Below are 21,072 nucleotides of genomic sequence, written 5' to 3' on the forward strand. Positions count from 1 at the left end.
TCAGCTTTTACTTAGAACTCTGAACACACAAACAGAACTAGCAAAAGATTCCAGTTTCATTCAGTTTTCAGATTTAACAATTTGCCCTCACCTTCCCCTAAGTAGAATCTGATGCTTAGAAAAAAAAAGAAATAAAAAAGGGTACAGACAGTGAGGTGGGTATGGCCATCACATTCCTTCTCTCCTCCCCAATTTGTTCATCATGGTTTCTCATTTCTCCAGTCTGAGTGCAGGTAGAGATGAAGACATGATCTCCTAGAGAACAGGCTGTGGGCTCCCTGAGCCCTCATAGTGTTTAAAGCTGACTCTTCCTCTCTTAGAAAGATTCCATGGGCTTTGTTTGAAACCTGCCTCCATGTTGGGGTTCACTCAACTGAAATCTCCTTTGGATGTGCCTGCATCTTCTCCTCCACCTTTCTGTTTACTCCTTCTGCAGCCCTGACACATCCACTAGTAATACTTTTAACTTCTTTCTGTTGAGGCTTCTCCATTCTTTTCTAAAAACAATTTTCACTGAAATATAACAAACATACAAGTGTAGAAACCATACATTGTACAATTTAAAATGTCTCAAAGAAGGTTACTGTGGATTATCACCATCTAAGTTCCTCTTGGGCAAGGTTTAAAATGCTTTTCTCTTGGTGTGGCTTCATCAGGTCCTAAGGACACTCACTTACACTTGGACTCTAAAAATTCTGAGCAGACATGTGCAGGACAGGATTAAATCCTCCTGACCTCCCACCACCACAGCCAGAAACAAGTTTTATGTGTTTGTTTGTTTGTTTCAGATACAAATCAGACACTTATTGTCTGAGTTTCTTTTCTTCTGCCAGAGCAGAATACTTGACACTTGGATAATTTACAATGACCAGAAATGTATTTGACTCACAGTTTTGGAGACTCGGCAGTTCAAAATCAAGTAGCTGCATCTGATAATTTTATTGAGTCTTATTCAGTCATGATGTGGCATCATATGAGTGAGAGAAGGAGAGAGGGAAGAGAGCCAAACTCATCCTTTTATCAGGAATCCACTCCCATGATAACTAACCCACTTCGGTACTAGTACATCTAGGAGGGCAAAACCCTTATGACTCAATCACCTCTCAGCACTGATGCACTGGGGATTACATTTATAGACAGCATAAGCTATCTAACAGCCCCAAGACCCTAGGACTACAAAGATACTCTTAACAGGCAGGATAGACCAAGGAGCCTTTCTTTGGAATGTGCCTGTCTTGAGCCTGCTGAGTTAATCCTTTACTGCACACACACAAAGTAGTAAAATATTGATTCTAAGTGTATTTTGTTATACTTCCTAGACTATTGGGGGACACATTGAAGCCATCACAGTCATCTACCCTACATCAAGCTCACTTAGTGGTCATTTGATGCTTCTCCACTTGTGTCAACTGAGGGAAAAGAATTTCTCATCCCTTCCTGTGGAAGTGGGGACATAGCACTGGGATTGGTAGCCTGCTCTGCCAACTTTACATTGTTGTGACCAAAATGCCTGACAAGAGAAACTTAGAGGAGGAAAAGTTTATTCATGCTCACAGTTTCAGAGGTTCAGTCCATGGTTGGCCAAATCCAGTGCTCTGAGCCCAAGGTGAGCTGGAATGGTGTGGTAGAGAAAAACTGCTCAGCTCAAGGCAGCTGGGAAACACAGGAGCAAGCTGCCAAAATATAAACCCCAAAGTCATGTACCCCAGTGACCAACTCCCTCCAGCCATGCCCCACCTGCCTACACTTACCACCCAGTTAGTCCAATCAAATCCATCAAATGGATTGATTACTATCTAATCATTTCACCTCTGAATAGTTCTGCATTGTCTCATAGATTTCAGGGCTCAGTGGAGCAGGGGACACCTCATATCCAAACTCTAACACATACCAATAATTCTTACCAAAGAAATACCCTTTAGAATTCCATCTTTTCTTACCACTCAATTTGGGACTGGGGGCTGTGTTCTAACTGATTCTTAGCTACCTAGTTTTGAACACTTGCATCCCGATCTGGGGTCTCAATTGGTGCTTAATATCATCGTAAAGTCTCTACCAAAATGTCCGTTGTAACATCCTAGACACAGGATACCACCATAGACACCAAGTCATTTTCTCTTTGCCATTCTCTCTTCTACATTTTTCTAAGGGAGGTTGGAGGGAAGAAATCCTGACAAAGTACTATATTAAATTCTAGGTCATGGAAAGTTAGCCTCTTTCCTCCTACCTTTCTATCAAGCTCTGCTTGGATTTGAATACCTCATCCATGAGGCAAGGCTCCCACCTGAGGCTACACATACAGCAAAATAGTAGCTTGTTCAAGGTTGATGAAGGGTGGATCCATGTTTCAAATCCAAGCTTTGTCATTTCCTAGCCTCTCATATTGTTTTTCCCAACTGCTATGATATCCCTCGCTTTGCAGATGGAGAAAGGTGAGGTTAAATTATGGTAGGTTCTTCCATGTGGGCACCTTCTGTGGTAGAAGTTTAAGGAATGGGAAACTTTCCATGATTTTCTGGCTCACAAAGTAGTGTCAGTTTCTGTGTCTTCTGAGAATATTCTCCTAAGTCCTTTCTTGTGTTTACTTTTCACAATACTTTCCATAACTATCTCCCATTGAAATTTTTCTCCTAAAGAAGAATGAAAGAATCTAAAATAAGAGATAAGAGGAAAATCATCAAAAATTCATTTTCACTTTTGCATAGATCAGAAAGCTGTAAAGATCTTTAGATATCATCTTTCATCAGTATTACTATGATCATGATACACATCAAGTTCAATCTTCTTCACTCCATGTTCTTTTAATTTAAAAGATGTGATGATGCTCCTAAGATTCCGATTATCATTTAATTTCACCAAATACACATTTTCCAAAGCAGACACATATAAAACTGTACTGTCACCAAACAGATTAAAACAGGATTGGGGATAGTTTATACAGTACTTTGAACAAGCAAGAAGTTATTTTTTAACCTAAGAGAAAGTTTTCATGTTACTATTAATAATTATTATTTGCTAATTTGTTGTTGTTTTAAGCTAACAGAATGCCTCACAGTTCTCTGCCACTACTATTGACTTACACATTTCTCTAAGGCTTGCTACTATCCAAAATTTCTTGAGGCTGTTTTTCAGACATGGCTATCTGCGAATGCAGCAGAATAGCTGGGAAAACAATGAAGGGGCTGTTAAAGAAGCAGACGGGATGCAGTGCTTGGCATCTGGTACAGAACAGGGAATGTGTTGTAAGGCTGCTCAGCCTACTCTAGAATCCCACACACGTTTTCTGAAGCTTATGTCTGGATAATCCCATTGTAATAGGAAAAATGGTGGCTGTACTTGGCCTATTCCAAGTGTTCAGTGCAAATGTCTGTAGCAGAAAAATCTACACAGGTAAACTCTGTTCCTGGTCATGTACCCTGGCCAGAGATCATACTATTGTGTGATTAGTTAAAAAGAGACCAGGACAAAAAAGTACTAACTGGTCATATGATCCATCCTCTCTGTTGGGAAAACAACTCATGTACCAGTCCCACTGACAGTGGCCATTTCAGGAGGGGATGATCCCATGCTGTGGGGAGGTGGTGCTGGTCCTGCATAAGCCTTTTCAACTACATTCACACACCTGGATACTGGGTTTCATCAGATACACCATTGGGAATATGAAAGGGGAGACACATAATAGAAACCAAATAGTCCCTGCAGTTGAGAAGAATGAAGTTTGAAAAGCAGAGCAGAGTTGCTTCTTGTCTAGGCCTGTGACTTCCTGTGATGTAGAAAAAAGGGAAATGTCTATTATTATTTGTAGGACATAAAACAGGAGTCATAAAACCTAGAATCAGCACCAAAGAAGCCATTGTTATAAAGTACTACAAAATACCCATGTTCAGTCTTGCAGTTTATAGAAGATCCCCAGAGGAAGCCACCATCTTTCCCTTTGATTCTGTCATCCTGGTGCTCTTCCTAGACTTTTGCACATTGGTCAAGAAGAACAAAGTCACCTGCATTTTGCAAATTTTCTCTTCCTACTCTGAGCCCACTTAATCTATGCCAGTATGTGTTATATGAGGAGACACAGGCAAAAGGAGACCCTTCTAACACACACACACACACACACACACACACACACCCTGGCCTAATACCCCCAGTGCAATGGAGAACATTTTCAAGTCAAGCCACTGAGTAAAAGTAAGTTTTAAATTAAAAGAACCCCCATTTCACACTTCACATGATGATTTAATGGCAGATACTTGTAGAAAATGCCTGACACACAAAAACACATGTGAAATGCAGATAAAAGAGAAGTTAAACAAAATACATATTTGAGCTGGTTATTAGGAACAATAACATTTCCAGGAATGGGTCACTTGAGAAAATAGTTGATTTGACTGGGGATAATAGTGCCTCTAAGTATGCCCTCAGAAGATGTGTCCAGAACTTAATTTTAAATCTGAGGGTTGTAATAAGAACTTGGTTTTTTAAAGTTACTGCCAAAGAAAAGGGAGCAAACATAAGTCAGCCCCTCAGAGAACGAGTTGTAAAACATGTGACATTATCCTAGGGGCTAGGAGGAGGGGCAGAGACTAGTTAAAAGCTAGTTTCCACTTGTCTTTTCAAATGTCTTAGCAATGTTCTTTGATTATATGGTCATCTGCCATAAAAGATGCAACAATGAGTTCCTGAGATTATCTTTACCAAGTGGGGTAGAAAGGACTCATTTCCCATCTCCAGAGAGCTCTCTGTTTGCTAAGATGTTTCTGTGAGATGTTTGTAATCCAATGCTTTTGGTCCTAATATTCCCATTTATAGGCTGATTTTACATTGCTGAGGACTCGCTATGTTTTCCCTAAAGGATGCTATTTTTTTTTAAAAGAAAGACTTTACAATAAATAACATGACGATTCTCTATTCACCCAAGTTGGACTCTCAAATTTAAAACAGCTGCTGTTTGTTTTTCTCCTAAAAGAACTAAAACATAGATTTGATACTTAAATTTGGTGCTAAAAATGTGCTCAGATCAGCACATTTTTCAAAGGATAGGAATGGGATGATTATGCTAGGATTCATTCCTTAATGGACCAGACCTCAGGGCAGCACAGCATCCAGTAGGCAGTGCTTGGAAATGAAGAATTTGGAGTGAATGGCCTTTTTATAGACTTCACCCTTTATATCATTCAAAATTAGTCTTAATTTTATATTTTCTCATAGATTCTTCAAATAAATTATGTCAGAAACAAACTTCCCAGAGAATGAACTTGGTCATAGTAATCCCCCTTTAAAACATCCTTGTATTTCTCTGAAACCCAAAAGCAAATTCCCTGATTCCCAAAAGCATGAAATTGCAAGGTCAACTGATACTGTGTTACTGAAACTTCTCAGATACTGGATAAAAATTCCATTATTTTGTATGTGTTTTAATATCTTGCTCCCCCTGCCTGACTACAATTCAATGACCTTCAAATGCAATATCTATTGTTGCAGTTACTTTCATCTTTACCTGAGTAAAGCAAAATCAATGTTCATGTCCAGCAATTCCAATTAAGCTACTATAGACAACTCTGCTGAATCTGCAAGCTTTGGATTTATATTGAATTAATGAAAGCTGAAAGGGGTTCCCATCTTATAGCCACACTTAATGCATCCTTGTCAAAAGGAAATGTAATTACAATATTGCATGTACATAGGAGGTTGATCAACTTAAGCAAGGTGACAACCATGAATTGATCATGTGAGAGTATCAATAAACATCCTAGGAGCTATTATAAAGTGTGCCACTTTTAGATTATTTAGTTCCATAGAACCTGAATGTTTCAGATGACAGGTAAAGAGATATATATTTAGAGTCACTTATTTTCAGGTCAGTGGTTGAAATATACCTGGGGGTAGCATCAAAGACCCAATATCAATTCAGCCCTTATTATTTAGGTAAAACATAGTCTCATCATTTATTTCCACATAGGTAAATATAAGAAAAAAGACATTTATATTTAATCTTTAGGAGATATATACTTATGTATATATATTATATCATAATGTGTGTGTGTGTGTGTGTGTATACACATCTGCACATCTGCTGTCTGGGGAATTTTCTGATTTAGCCATTAGAAACTCTTTAAGCGTTACCTTCTAATACAAGTTTCTGACTTGCTGGATTTATTAAGAAGAAGAAAAAAAATCCAAGCTTTAAAGAAGAAGTTGGGGGTATATCTGGCTGCTTAATTAGTGACATAAGTTAACCTATATATAATATAATATAATATTGACTGATAGTTAGTAGACTCACTATCTTTTTTCATCAACAACAACAATGTTAACTTCTTATTTAGTACAGAAAAGATGATACAGAAAATATGCCTCTATTTCCTCTTCTCCCCTAAACTAACAGAGAAAACTAGGAATAACCACCATCCCTAAACCACAGTCTATGAAGAAGAAATGCTGAATGCATTGGAAATTGCCCAGGCAAGGCAGGAATTAGAAAGGACACAAGAGCTTTTCAAACCTGGAGTTAACAAGGAGTTCTCCAGACTGATGACCCAGCGGAGGGGTAAGCCCAGATGCCTTGATTAGAGCAACAAGATCAGGGTGTGAGAATCAGCTTCCCACAGAGAAGTACAAAAGTCATTTTTGCAAGAAATAGGTTGTAAGACTGAATATAGACTCAACTAGGTGGCAGGCAGAGCTGCAGCCTTGTTTACCTGAAGGAAAGTACACTGATAAATCTAAATTGTCAACTTAATTGGATTAAGAAATGCCTAAAATTAAGGCTTCTAGGTGTCTCATTGAGGATGTTTAGGAATGATTGGCATATAGGACAGGGAACTGAATCAGAGACCCACCTTAAGTGTTGGCAGACCTGGTTGGAGGCTTGGATGGAAAAAAAAGTTGGAAGAACAAGGTAGCAGCAGTAAATAGGGAAACTCCATTCTTCTAGAACAGGCCCTCCATTGTTGCTGAGATCACCGGAGGATATCAGACTCTAGCTCCTTCACTCTTCCAAAGCAAACTCTGCCTAGTGACTCACTCACAGGGAGTTTTCAGGCCTTCAGTCCCAGTTTGGGGCTGCATCATTGATCCCTCTTGTTCTAGAGCTTCAGTTTAAGGACTGAGCAGTTACTGGTTCCTCTAGCTCTCCAGGCTGAAGACGGCCATTGTGGGACTATTCTGCTTCTGGTCATATAAGCCAATCTAATAAATCCCCTGTTGGTTCTGCCTCTCTAGAGAACCCTGATTAATACAGGAAGTAGAATATAAATTACCAATCAATATCTGTCACCACAGGCCAAGACTGAATACTAGCAACAAAATATTCAGGGCAAGTTAGCGAATTTTCCTAATATCCCAGTTTATGCCAGCTGTTTATGTTTCTGTCCTACAAACAGCTGATCCAGGAAAACTTTTAACATTCAATAATGGGCAAAAGCATAACTTTATATAAACATACTTTCAGAACCAAGAAAGACAGTACAATAATGAAACAAACTAAATGAAGGATTCATATCAGAAAATTATAATTCAGATTAGTCTACGATTATGATCAAATATCTACATGAAAATCAAAGAAAGTAATTGAAATATGGCCCAATAGTGGGAGAGGAAAATTATTTTGTAAGAAAGGATTAATAAAATAAAGATCACATTAGAAATAGAAATTACTAAAAAAGAGTCAAGAACACACAGGAAAAAGCTTTAAAAAATGAGTAGATTGAAAAGGAAAAGAAGTAGGCTTTTTAAAGAAATATTAAAGGGTATGAATTATAGAAGACAATTAAAGGAAAACAACCACTGTGTTTTGAAGAAGATAACCAAAAATCAAACTGAAAAAAATCCAAAGATAAAACAGAATGCTCTCATAACAGTTTAAGTAATCAATTTATGTAATTAATGAAGAACAATACCAAGTCCCTGAAAAACAACTTGACAAAAAACAGTCTTCATAAATGTTTTCATTAAAAAGTACCATGGTTCAAATTCAGCCATCTGAGAAAAGAACAAGGAACATCATTGAGGATAATGGCAGTGGATATAATTGTGAAAGTAGGCGTGAATATATGTGAATATTATTGTCACACTTCGGGATGCAGATATTAAGAATTTTTGACAATGCAGAAATAAAAACCTCATTAGAAAAATGGAGAAAAGTTGAGAGAAAATGGTCAGAAGAAATATTTGAATAAAAGTAGAAGTTTTTTTTCAGAATTAAGAAAAGCATTATTGCAAACACTGAAAGTTCCTCTGAACTACAAAAAAGATAAACAAACAGAAATCTGTGCTTGCTTCGGCAGCACATATACTAAAATTGGAACGATACAGAGAAGATTAGCATGGCCCCTGCACAAGAATGACACACAAATTTGTGAAGAATTCCATATTTTTAAAAAAAATAGAAATCAACACTTTCCTACAAAAGGCCAAGCATAGGCCACCATTATGAAAGAAGAATTAAATAGGAGGGTTGGCCTTACCAGATTTTATCTATTTTTTTTTTTTTTTTGGTGTGTGTGGATGGTACTGGGTACAGGACACAGGACCTTCGGCAGTTAGGCAAGCACTCTATCACTGAGCTAACTTCTAACTCCTGGATTTAAAAGTGTGTTATTGTTTCAAAGATAGATAAATATCTAATAAAGTAGATTCAAGAGAGCAGAAACAAATCAAGAATATATGGAAACTTAATAAATAAAGGACTAGTAAATCATAACAATGGGAAAAGGAGAAACTATTCAATAAATGAAGTTAGGGTGAATTTTTAGCCACATAAAAACAAACAAATGAATTAATTAAAGAGACCTATTTTCATGCCATTTTCAACTATTAATTCCAGATGGGTCAAGGAATTATATGTGAAAAAAAATGCTTTTAAACTTTTAAGTTTGTAGAGAACTTCCAGTTTCAACTCTGACACATAAAGAACTTGGAAGTCATCATTCCCATTTTACAACAAGAAAAAAATCTAAACAAACTGAATATCAACAACTTTCCTTGGACCCATTATAGACTTGAGGTGATAGGGAAAACCACCACCTGAAATCTGAGGAGATTGGTGAATAGAGAGGATTACAACCAAGAGCATTTCACTTGAAACCAGAGTAGTTAAAGCCATAAACTTGTAAGAACACTATAGATTAGTGCAGAATGAGGGCTACAGTCACGGGTAGCCCACACTTTCCTGAGTTTTATGCCCAGGAACCTTACAGGGTGTCATAGTGAAGAGCCAAGAAAAACCTTTGTTTCTAAAGAAGAGAGAAAAATCAAAGTATTTTCAAATAGAGTCAAAGCATTCTCTACAACAAAGGCTTACTGAGCAAGTGAAGGGAATTTTCCAAAGCCTTATTGGATTCTGAGAGAAAGAAAACTTACCCTCACTTTACCCGCTTTTAGGCTCTTTATCTCCCCTAAAGGAGAAAAAAAGCAGACAAACACTTGTGAAGATCACACAGTCTAGGGACATAGGCCCACTAAAGACTGGACATCACAGAATTAAAGAATACTATCTCTTACCAATACTATCACCTTACCACCACAACATCAAGGCTGCAGTATTGTACAGGAAGCAGAGCAGTCAGGAAGCACCAAGCAACACTGGGAGAGAGGAGAAGTGGGGTTTATTACTGTGACAGGCTCAGAGGAGTCTCTACTCCAAAGTCTGAGCCCCAATCCACAGTTTCCTACAACATTTATATTCTATTTGGCATCATCTCAGACCTGTCCTGTCATTGGGGGATTTATAAATTTTTAGCCTATGTGACTGAAGGCTTTGCACAGGGGTCTCTAGCAGTAAGCATGTTTACAGAAACAGAAGCAATAAGGGGGAAATGGCCTTTTCCACAGGATGTAATTTTTCAAGATAATGTTCTTATAACCTCGTTTCTCATCTAGGTCTGGTTTTGTTACCTCAGCATACCAGTAGTGGTTTATGTTAGGGAGAACTTGACATAGGCAGCAGCATTTTGAAATGTATCCTTCATCTTAGAACAAGATAACCTCAGATAATAAATACTCCATCATCATACAAAGAAAGGAAATTACTATCCAGGACTTGAATCCTGAAAACACTTGTTTCTACATTGAATAGTGACCACCTCAAAGAATGGAGGTGAGGAACAAAATGACCCTTCCTGACAACCCCCTAGCAGTGGCCTAATCACAAAACTTTCCCCACCCCCCACCATGTGCCTCTACCTACCCCAGGCTGTTAGAAGAAGATTGGTCTCAATCTCCACTGTGTCCCCCTCTGCAGGTTCATTCCAAATAAACCTGGGTTGCTGTTGAGCTGCCTCTCTTCTCTCTTTATTTCCTTCCTTGTCTTCTGTCCTTACAGTTTACAGCTTAAAAAGCTGCAAGACATAGACTCTATACAAGAAAAAAAATTAAGGGAACTCAAACACCAGAGGGGTATGAAAACAAGCATACTGCAGAAAATTGAAGATTCTGAAAACTCCAGCTACAGCATACTATCACAGCAAAACTTTTAGCCTGATTGACATAAAAACCTCACACTCCAGGTCTATTTACCTCCATTCTTATGCTCAGTACTCCTTTCAACCAACAATTATAAGACATATTAAAATAAGAAACAATCTGAAGAAACAAAGCAAGTATCAAAACCAGATTCAGATATAGTAGAGATTTTAGAATTTCTTTCTTTCTTTTTTTTTCTTTTTTTAGAGAGAGAGAGAGAGAGAGAGAGAGGGAGAGAGAGAGAATTTTTTAATATTTATTTTTTAGTTTTCGGTGGACACAACATCTTTCTTTTATTTTTATGTGGTGCTGAGGATCGAACCCAGTGCCCCGCACATGCCACGGGTGAGCGCGCTATCGCTTGAGCCACATCCCCAACCCCAAGAGATTTTAGAATTTCAAACCAGGAATTTTTTAAACTATGATTAATACATTATAGATTCTAAAGAAAATAAAAAATAAACAAAATGCAAGTACAGATGGTCAATGTAAGAAGCGAGACAAAAATTAAGAATTAAAGGAAATGCTGGAAATAAAAACTGTCATTAAGAGAAAAGAAGAAAGTTATGGGTTTATTAGTAGAGAGGACACAGTCCAATAACATTTCAGTGACCTTAAAGATATGTCAATAGAAAATTTCTAAAGTGAAAGAAAAAGCCAGAAAAAGGAACAAAACAAACAAAAAAAGCAGAATATCCAGGAACTACAACTTTATTTGAAAAGCTGTAACACATATGACACTGAGTTAACAGAAAGAGAAATAAAGATAGTGGAGCAAAAGAAAGGTTTGAAGTAATAATGGATGAGAGTTTTACAAAACTAATGACAGACCAAACCACAGATCTAAGAAGTCCACAAGACACCAAATGGGATAAATTTAAAAAGAAAAATCTAGACAACCATATTATATCAGGCTAAAGAAAACCAAAGACCAAGAGAAAATCTTAACAGCAACAAAACCTTTCACCTTTCACAAAAATTAACTGAAAATGAACATAAAAATAAAACACAATGATATAAACTTTTTAGAAAGGAAATATTGGTTGGGTGATTCGTTTTTATATATAATGCCTAAAGCACAATCCATTACAATTTTTAAAAAATGTTTAAAGTAAAATCTATTAAAATTGTAAACATGTGGTCTTCAAAAGATATGTTTACAAGAATAAAAAAAAACAAGCTACAGATGAGGAGCAAGTATTTGCAAAACACTTATCTATTAAAGAGGCTAAGCTCAAAATACATAAAGAACTCTTAAAACAAACAATACCTCACCAAAAATAGAGATGGCAAATTAACACGTGAAAAAATGTTATCACTTGTTATCAGGAAATTGCAGATGAAAGCAATGATTTAGTACTACCCACCTGCTTGGTTGACTAAAATCCAAAAACAGATAAAATCAAATGCTGATGAAGTTGCTAAACAATAGAAATTCCATTCATTCTTTGGGAAAAAGCAAAATGTTGTGGCCACTCAGGAAGATTTGGCAGTTTCTTAGAGAACTAAGCATATTCTTTTCATGTGTTTTAGCAATGATAGCCCTAGGTATTTATCCACTTGAGTTGAAAATGTATGTCCACAAAAAAAAAAAAAAAAAACCTGTTCATAGATAGTTACAGCAGATTTATTCAAAATTTCCAGAAGTTGGAAGTGAGCAAGATGTCCTTCAATAGGCAAGTCATAAATAAACTGTGGTTCATCCATACAATGGAATATTATTCAATGAAAAAAAGAAATGAGCTTTCAAACCATGAAAAGACATAGAGAACCCTTAAATAAAATGAATACTGATAAATGAAAGAAGTTAGTCTGAAAAGGATATATACTGCACAATTCCAATTATAGCAGTTAATATTCTGGAAAAGGCAAAATGACAAACAGTAAAATATCAGTGTGTGCCAATGGAAGGGAAAGGTGAATACAGGTAAAGCACAGATTTTTAGGGCATTGAAACTATTCCATATATTCTTATAGTAGATACATGACACTATTCATTTATCAAATTTATAGAATTGGGCCAGGAGTTGGGGCATGCTCCTCTAATCCCAGCAGCTCAGAAGTTCACGAGTTCAAAGCCAGCCTTAGCAATGGCGAGGCACTTAGCAACTCAGTGAGACCCTGTCTCTAAATAAAGTACAATATAGAGCTGAGGATGTGGCTCAGTGTTTGAGTGCCCCTGAGTTTAAACCCCAGTACCAAAAAAAAAAAAAAAAAATCAGAATTGTACAACACAAAGAATGAGCTCTAATATAAACTATGGACTTCAGTTAACAACAATTATCAACATTCATTCACCAACTGCAACAACTATACCACAGTACTTCAAGATGTTAATAACAAGGGGAAATGAGTTGAAGGGAAGGGAATAGAGTATATGAGAACTCTGTATTACCTGCTCAATTTTTCTGTAAACCTAAATTACTCTAAAAAATAAAATAAAATAAAAAAGCTCTATTAGTTAAAATCAAAGGAAATTTCAAATGCATTATAAGTCCCAAGCAGGGTAAATAAACACAAATTCTATACTTAAACACATAAGAGGTCACAGAATTCAAACTGTAAAAAAAAAAAAAAAATCTTAAAAGCTTCCAAAAAGAAAAAAAAAAAACTTAAAAGAAATCATCAATAAGACTGATTTCAAACTTCTCATCAGCAACAATAGACAACATTGAGCAATATCCTAAACAAGGTGGGAAAATCAACTGTCCAACTATGATTCCATCAATCAAGCAAGAGGAGACAATAAAAGCATTTTTAGAAGTATGAAGACTAATATAACTCACTATGCATGAACCCATGATGAAAAATTACTTAAGAATGACACATGAAGAAGAATTTGAACTGAAAAAAAAACAAGGGAGGGCAAGGTGTACAGTTGGAAAAAATGCTGATAGAATATTTTTGTAATTCTGACTAACAAAAGATCATTTAGGGTGGTGTGTTAAAAATAAATTATAACTATAAAAATGCCAGATAAAAATAACATGAAAGATGGAAGAAGAAATTTAGATCAAAGTGTCATAAGACTTTCATATTTTTGAAGATTGATATATTAGTTAACCTTAAGCTTCTTAGGTAAAAACAAAATATGTAGGTTAAATATTTTAAGATAATCACTAAATAATGAACATAAAATTTAAAATTTACAAGTTTATATAATGGGGACAATTTGGTTTAAAACAAAGGACAAGTTATATAAAAAATGGATACCACCTGAAACCTAGGAAATTGAGCTTTATAATGTCTCATCTTTCTAAAGTATTCCAGAGCATTTGGTTTGCATTGGGAAACACAAGGCAAAGGAAAAACCAGTGCTATAACCCGTTGCCATCTACCTGGGGAGCACAGAAATATTCATACAAGTACATTGAGTGTCAACTTATTAGTAGAAAATGAGTAAATGAAAGTTAACCCATTTTTCTTTTGAAAACCTTTAAGTGTTAACCACACATTCAGCTAGATTTTATTTAAGGAAATATAATTTAGTGATAAGAGCATGAGCTCTACAATCAGACACTTCAGTTTACTTTTGTTTCTATCACTGAGTATCTGAGTGACCTTAGGCAGGGTAGGTAGTGAATCTCTTTTAGAGTTAGTTTGGCCATTTATATAATGGAGAATATATGTATGTGTATATATGTGTATATGTATATATATATATATATATATATATACACATGTATATACATATACAGGTATACATGTACATATGTGTGTGTCTCCTATGAGATTTGAATGAAATAGTATATGTAATAGAAACTCAGTAAAAGCTTATTCCATTTATCCTTGTAGCAGAGACCACTAGCTGTGCCTCAGTGTTTATTCTGCCCTTTCTCCCTAGTGATAGAACACCTAAATCAAATTTTACAGGGATATCTAGAATGGAGACAATTGTTTTTAGCTTATGTTGCAGCTGTATGTCAATATGTGTTTAAATTATCATCAATAAAATGCAACTGGAAGAAATGTGAACAAATCTGGGAAGTGTACACACAGGAATACACAGCTTTTCCCCTTCCTACTAGCTGGAAAATGGACATGATAGCTGAAGAAAAAGCAATCATTTCAGATCATAAGGTGATGCTGGAAACAGAAACCACAATTTCTTTTTATCTAAAAGAACTGTTGGATGCCATCGAAGATCTAAACCACCTGCCATAGCTTTCATCTTGTCTAAGCCATCGTTACCTGGTATAGACAAATATTAGTCATCTGCAGCCAAACCTAATGAAATTAGTGTACTTACTAATCTTCATTCTTTTAAAATATAGGTTTGGTTTTTATTGTAAACTTCCTTCTAAGAAACTTCAAAATAACTGTAAGATTAAATAGGGCTTATGGTTAATTATTTTAATCTTTATCCAAATAAGAACAGGGAAGTGTCTTACAAATGTGCCTAATTATTAGAAGAGAGTTTGCTATTTAATGTGTCTTTGAACCTGGCTATAATATCTATACTTATGCATTCCCTGCTTTCTGTTTAGATACAATTTTATAATAACCCCGTATTTCAGACAGTGTGGAAGGCAACATTTTCAGTGGGATGAAGAATAAAATAAGTTTCTTTGCCACATGTATTCATACAGGTAAATGAAAACCATCATCCAATATAAGGGCAATCACAGACACATGTTATGAGAACCCATATTGTATTAGGAATAGTAGTTATTCATGGAAACAGGGTAGGCATTATGAAAAAAAAAATGAGATATGAACTAGATCTTAAAGAAAAGGAGTAATTCACTGGACACAGAAAAGAAAGGTGTTCTAGGTAAAAAGAACCTAAAGACAGAAGTAAAGCCAGAGAAAGCACATGGGAAAGGAGAAGTTGCATTAGAGTTGATCCAGAATTAAATTGCAGGTTACAGTTCATCACTCATAGTAGGGTATCAGAATAGAACACTGAGCTGGCTTAAGCTGAGTTGAATGTTATGGCAGCACAAGAAAGATTTACAAAAACCATTTTAATATGGAAAATTCAAGTGCTATAATTTTTAAATAAAAATGGTAGGAGTTTGAATTCCACTTTCAGTATAATTATAATATTAGTAAATTAAAATTCCCTGAAAAGAGTGAACTTCCTTTTGACCAGACATCAATAAGAATTGAATCCTGTGCTTACAATTGTTCCTGTCTGCTGGTTGGAACACTTTCCCACACATAAACTTTTGGCTCGAAAAATGTCATCTTGTTTTCCCCCTGCTCATATTTTTCTGTCAAGCACCACAGGACATGTGCATATTGCAATACAACTTCTGGCCCTGTCACACTGAGTCACAATACAAGATAAGGTCAGCAGCAAACAGAATTCCTGGATAGCATATCCAGAGAAGTGATGGTGAACCTTTTAAACATAACCTTCCATATAAATATGTAGAAATAGATCCTACTATTGTGTGTAATTACAATGCACCAATAAAATAAATAAGTTCTAGAAAAGTAATCAATCAATAAATAAATAAACCACCGAATCCCAAATTATATGAATCCACAACTCAACTTCCCTTAGTCAGAATCTCAAAATTCCTGCTGCCACTCCACCAACACTGGATATGAAACAGGTAGGAATTGAGGGAGAAAAGTCAGCAGTCTTAGGAATTTCAATGAATTGATTGTACTTTTGCAACATTTTCATAAATATATGACCATGTTTACATATTGCTAGTGACCCTCCCAGGCCTTGGAAGGATTTTCTGCAAGTGAGGGACCCTGAAGTTAGAGATCTACCACCTTCCCAGTAAATGTGCCTCTCTATTGATTAAAAGCAAAAGAACAAATGCACAGAAAAGGAAACCACACTTATAATATTAACAACACTTACATTTAGGTACTATAACTATGGGCAAACTTTATTTTTTCTGCCTACTTCTCTGAATTATCAAATTTTCTATAAATGACCATCTTTTGCCTTATCCCTAAAATAATTAAATTAGTTTAAATAATATTTCTTCTTATTTTTGCTGTTCCTTGGATGGTAATCTTTTGATTTACTTTTATCTAGATAAATACCATGAAAGATGTTTTAGTTCCCCCAAAATCTCAACCCTTTGATAAAGTATTGTTTCCAGCCTTGTAGATCAGTTATTCATAAATAATGACTAATCAATCAAGTCTTCCATAAACCACTACATAGTTACACATATAAATTTGTAATACTTACAGCTTCATTGATAAACAGTAATACACAACAATGAAGACAGAAGGCCACAGATTGCCATAATTTTCACTGATTATGAAATACATACATGGGCAAAACTTTCTCCTCTGACATATATGTAAAATGTTTGTAAGAAGCAAAAGTGCTCTCAAGGTTTCTTTTTTTTAAAGAGAGAGTGAGGGAGGCAGAGAAAGAGAGAGAGAGAGAGAGAGAGAATTTTAATATTTATTTTTTGGTTTTTGGCGGACACAACATCTTCATTTCTATGTGGTGCTGAGGATCGAACCCGGGTCGCACGCATGCCAGGCGAGCGCGCTACCGCTCGAGCCACATCCCCAGCCCCTCCCTCAAGGTTTCTTTCATGAAACATGATCATATTCATGTTCAACTACAAGGGCATTCTTAGATGAATACAGGAATAATTTATTTGCACTTAGAATGAATTAAGGACCTTTTGCTTAAATAGTACAAAAACGCTGCAAGTTCCCATCATGAATATATTAATGAAACCTACAAGTGTGCACATATGGTCATCATTAGTCAATGAGTTTAGAGAAAATTTATCAAACAAATATACAAAACATTCTTTCAAAAGATTTTGTAGATATGGTGTGAAAACATTTCTTCTCAAAATTAATTCAGTGGTAAACATTGAATTAAACAAGGTGTGTGTGTGTGTGTGTGTATGTGTGCGTGCGCACGCATGCTACAGAAAGACTTTGTAGCCCTTTTATTAACTACTGGCCTACTGACTTTAAGGGGTAAATAGTATTATAAATTTCTCTAGATGAACATTTTGTGGACCATCATTAGGAAACATGTTAACTTAGATTCTGATGTTTATTCCAATATGTGTATTCTATGAAGTATGTTATATAGAATCACTGAAAATACTTGTCATCTATCAACATTAAAAACTAAACAAAACATTGCTCCTGGGAAACAGTTTACCTTTGCTTGAAGGCAAATTCCATATTTATATTTTTAGCATAATTCAATCTGGAACATTGATTGCAACATAGGAAAAATAAATCAACCACCCCAGGGTAAACACCGTGGAGACCTGTTTAAAAAAAAAAAAAAGAGTGATGGAAGTTGTGGAAGAGAATTACTAAAATATTCACAATACATTTTCATATATATATTTAGTTAAATGCATGTCTACCAATTATCTACCTCTTCCAAGTAAAGAGCAAAAACTTTCAAAAGGAAGACAGGAAAGAAATAATATCACATTTTTCTCCAAGTTTTTGCTAGGAATGTATAACTCAGTGGAGTAAACACTGTTTCTAGTCTGCCACTTTGCTAAATAACACAGAATACTGTCAACAACATCAACTTAATGTTCAAGAAAACATTATGACATTCTCAACGGAAAAAAAGAAGAAAATATTTATCATTTCATCACAACTACGAAAATACAGTGACAAAGAAGACATGAGGTCTAAAGTATACTAGACTGCGAGACTTATTGGGATACCAAATACACGGCACGTAAAAATGGGAGCTACTTGGTTGGCAAAGCACTCTTGAGAGGCAAACAAATACCAGATGGTGGTAGCAAAGACATCAGAATTCCAATGGAAAAAGGATGCTGTACATTAAAAAATGGAACATGTCTTTGAAATTCACTTAAAATCTTCTAAATAAAAAGTAGATATCCTTTTCAAAGTAACGTTCCTGCAGTAGGAGCCATTCATCTCCATAGGCGGCAGAAAAAAAAATGCTTTATGGACAGACTTTATCCTCTGCCCTGGGATCTGCTCTCTCCAGAAGCTATTGACTGGGAACTGTTCAACTCTCAAACACAAGACCTCGAGTTCATGGCCACTGTTCACTTGCTAGATACTTTTTTGGACTGATCATTCTTTGAACTTTGAAAATAAAGTTTTTAAATTATTACCCATGATTGAAATAAAAGTATCAATGTCCCATTTTAAATACAATGCAATCCAGTGACATGTGGAGACAATTGTGTCTTTCCCAACTGTTCTTAGTGGTTTGGTGCTGTCAATGCAAGGATAGTTTGAAATTGGTTATGGTGGAAGTATTCTCATTACAACATCCACAAACACTACAAACCAAGGCTTCACCTTTCAGAGAGCAGATTGTTAGATATTTACCAGCATAACTGTGGTAATACCACTTAGTGTTCTGCAATTATTTTGATTGCTGTTAGGTTCCATTAAAATATTAAGTTGTTCTGATGCTTCTACCTACATTCTCACTTAGAATATAACATGAAGGAATAAAGTTATGCTAAAAGGTCTTGGTTCTCTTCAGAATCCTGCTAGATGGACACTCCTGAAAAGATCCTGTCTAAAAACAATGTACAATCTAGTGCATAGAATATCAAACTGCTATGACCAGGGTCCAGTATCAGCAATGTTGGCTAGCAGAGCAGGCACAGGGCCAGGAAAAACTCTGCACTGGTGCATAAAAACTGGGTTTGTTTGTTTGTATGTTTGTTTGTTTGGCAAGAATTCTAAAAGTGCCAACAGTAAATTCCCACAACATGCCAACCATAGTTTGGAAATACCAACTATTAGTAATGCTTAATAACTCACTTTGCAAAGTTACTGGTAAACAGAGTCTCTGTGTGAGGGGATTCTGCTTGTGTGCTCAAAAGCATCCATTGAAGGGGTGAGCAGGAACTGAAATGCAATCTGACCTCCACTTGCAAGCTGTAGGACTGAAGCTACCTGGCATCTTATTGTAATGTTTACAAAGGTGTGCTATGTGATAAGGGCAACCTTGATGGAAAAGAGTCCTTAACTGTAAATAAAAAAATAAAGGGCTATAGAATTGGGAGTATACACAGCCTTTTGCCACATAACATAGACAAGGTAGTCCCATAGATCACATCACAGAGTGACACTGTACCCATCGTAATTTTGTATAAGTACACCTTATGATATTTCCATAATGCCAAAATCATCTAACAAGACACTTCCCAGAAGGCATCCCCATTGTCCGGCAATGCATGACACACTTTTTCAGGTGTTCTTATACAGGAACAACACATGACAGCAAAGATTTGCATTTTTCAATCAGGGGAATTCTGTTGAAACCCCTAGTCACTACTTGGGATACTTTAAAAACTATTCTAGAGAACTCCATGCAGGACAGCTCTGCTACTTTAAGCTCTGATACATTTCTGCTTCACCAAATATACAGTAACGATAGATTTAAAAACAAAAGTGAAAAGAAGTCACAGTCAGATTCCAACACAAGATAAAAATGTCCATGGGATAAAAACAAACAATAAAAAAAGAAATAAATAGAAATGGTGATCAGAGCTGTACCCTGGCAAGGGAGTAGGCAATAAGGAGAAGCAGAGACAGATCTGTAGACATGGATGTGTGAACAGAGAGATGGCACAAAAGGTACCATCAAAACTTTACAGAAAATATCTAGATGGGGTGTCCATCTAGATCCAGCATACAGGGATTTGTGCCACCTCTAGCAGGAGAATAGAAAGGCTGTGTAACTTTTCATATTATTAGAAACCCATATTGTTACATACATGGATTAAAACACTAAAGGTAACCACTAAAAGAGAAACATAATCTTCCAGTTCGCAAACCTTCAGAGGAATAGAAAAGGAATCTGGAAAAGTTTATCCATTCCATCTATCAGAAAGCAAGGAAAGAGGGGGAAAAAAAGAACAAAGCAATGAAACAGCACAGAACGAGGTGGCAAAAAATAAATAAATAGATAAATCCAGCTTCAGCAGTGCACACAATCAAATTCTGTTAAAAGACAGCATTTGCCTGAATGCATTAATATTTTAAAAACCTGTGCTGGTTACAGAATGCATGCCTAAAACAAAATCACACAGAGAGACATAAAATGAGATTATCAGGAAATAAATATGTATCAGGAAACTATCTAGCCAAAACACTGCTGGTATAACAAAATTTGGATTAAATAAATAGAAGTTAAGGGGGAAAACATTAAGCAATCTACTTAGAAACTAAAAGGATAGCCTAAAATACATATAACTAACAACATAGTCTAAAATTCATATAAATCACAACTAATAAAGTGACAAGAATTTGACAAAAAACACAATCATGGTGGGTGATCTTAACATCCCCTGACAGATCAAGCAGACCAACTTAGTGAGACTTCTGTCAAAATAAAAAATAAAAAGGGCTGAGTGGTAGAGCCCCTCTGGGTTCAATCTCTCCTATAATCAAAATTTTAAAAAGAATACTCACTGCAACAATGGGAAGTAAAGAGATGAACCAAACACACATATACTATGCATATGAATTCTAGGTCCAACACCTGCCTGATGAGTGTTCTAGGACAAGTCACTCAACCTCTCTGAACTTTGGTTTCTTGACATATCTGTGTCAGACCATTGTCATGCAGATTAAATGAGGAAGTATCTGTAAAAATACCTAGTGCAATACTTGGCAGAAACTCAAATACAGTTTCAGTTCTTT

At 35.9% G+C, this 21,072-nt stretch overlaps 1 non-coding gene across 1 annotated transcript; it reads left to right on the plus strand.

Moving 5' to 3' along the window:
- Positions 1 to 8,266: 8,266 nt before the first annotated feature.
- Positions 8,267 to 8,373, plus strand: LOC124080079 (U6 spliceosomal RNA). Its single transcript, XR_006847575.1, has one exon. It is a non-coding gene; the product is annotated as a U6 spliceosomal RNA (small nuclear RNA).
- The last annotated feature ends 12,699 nt before the right edge of the window (positions 8,374 to 21,072 follow it).

The sequence above is a fragment of the Marmota monax genome, unplaced genomic scaffold (genome assembly GCF_021218885.2).
Source record: "Marmota monax isolate L192 unplaced genomic scaffold, Marmota_monax_Labrador192_F-V1.1 WCK01_AAM20220418_F8-fsc00265, whole genome shotgun sequence".
NCBI classification, from domain to species: domain Eukaryota; kingdom Metazoa; phylum Chordata; class Mammalia; order Rodentia; family Sciuridae; genus Marmota; species Marmota monax.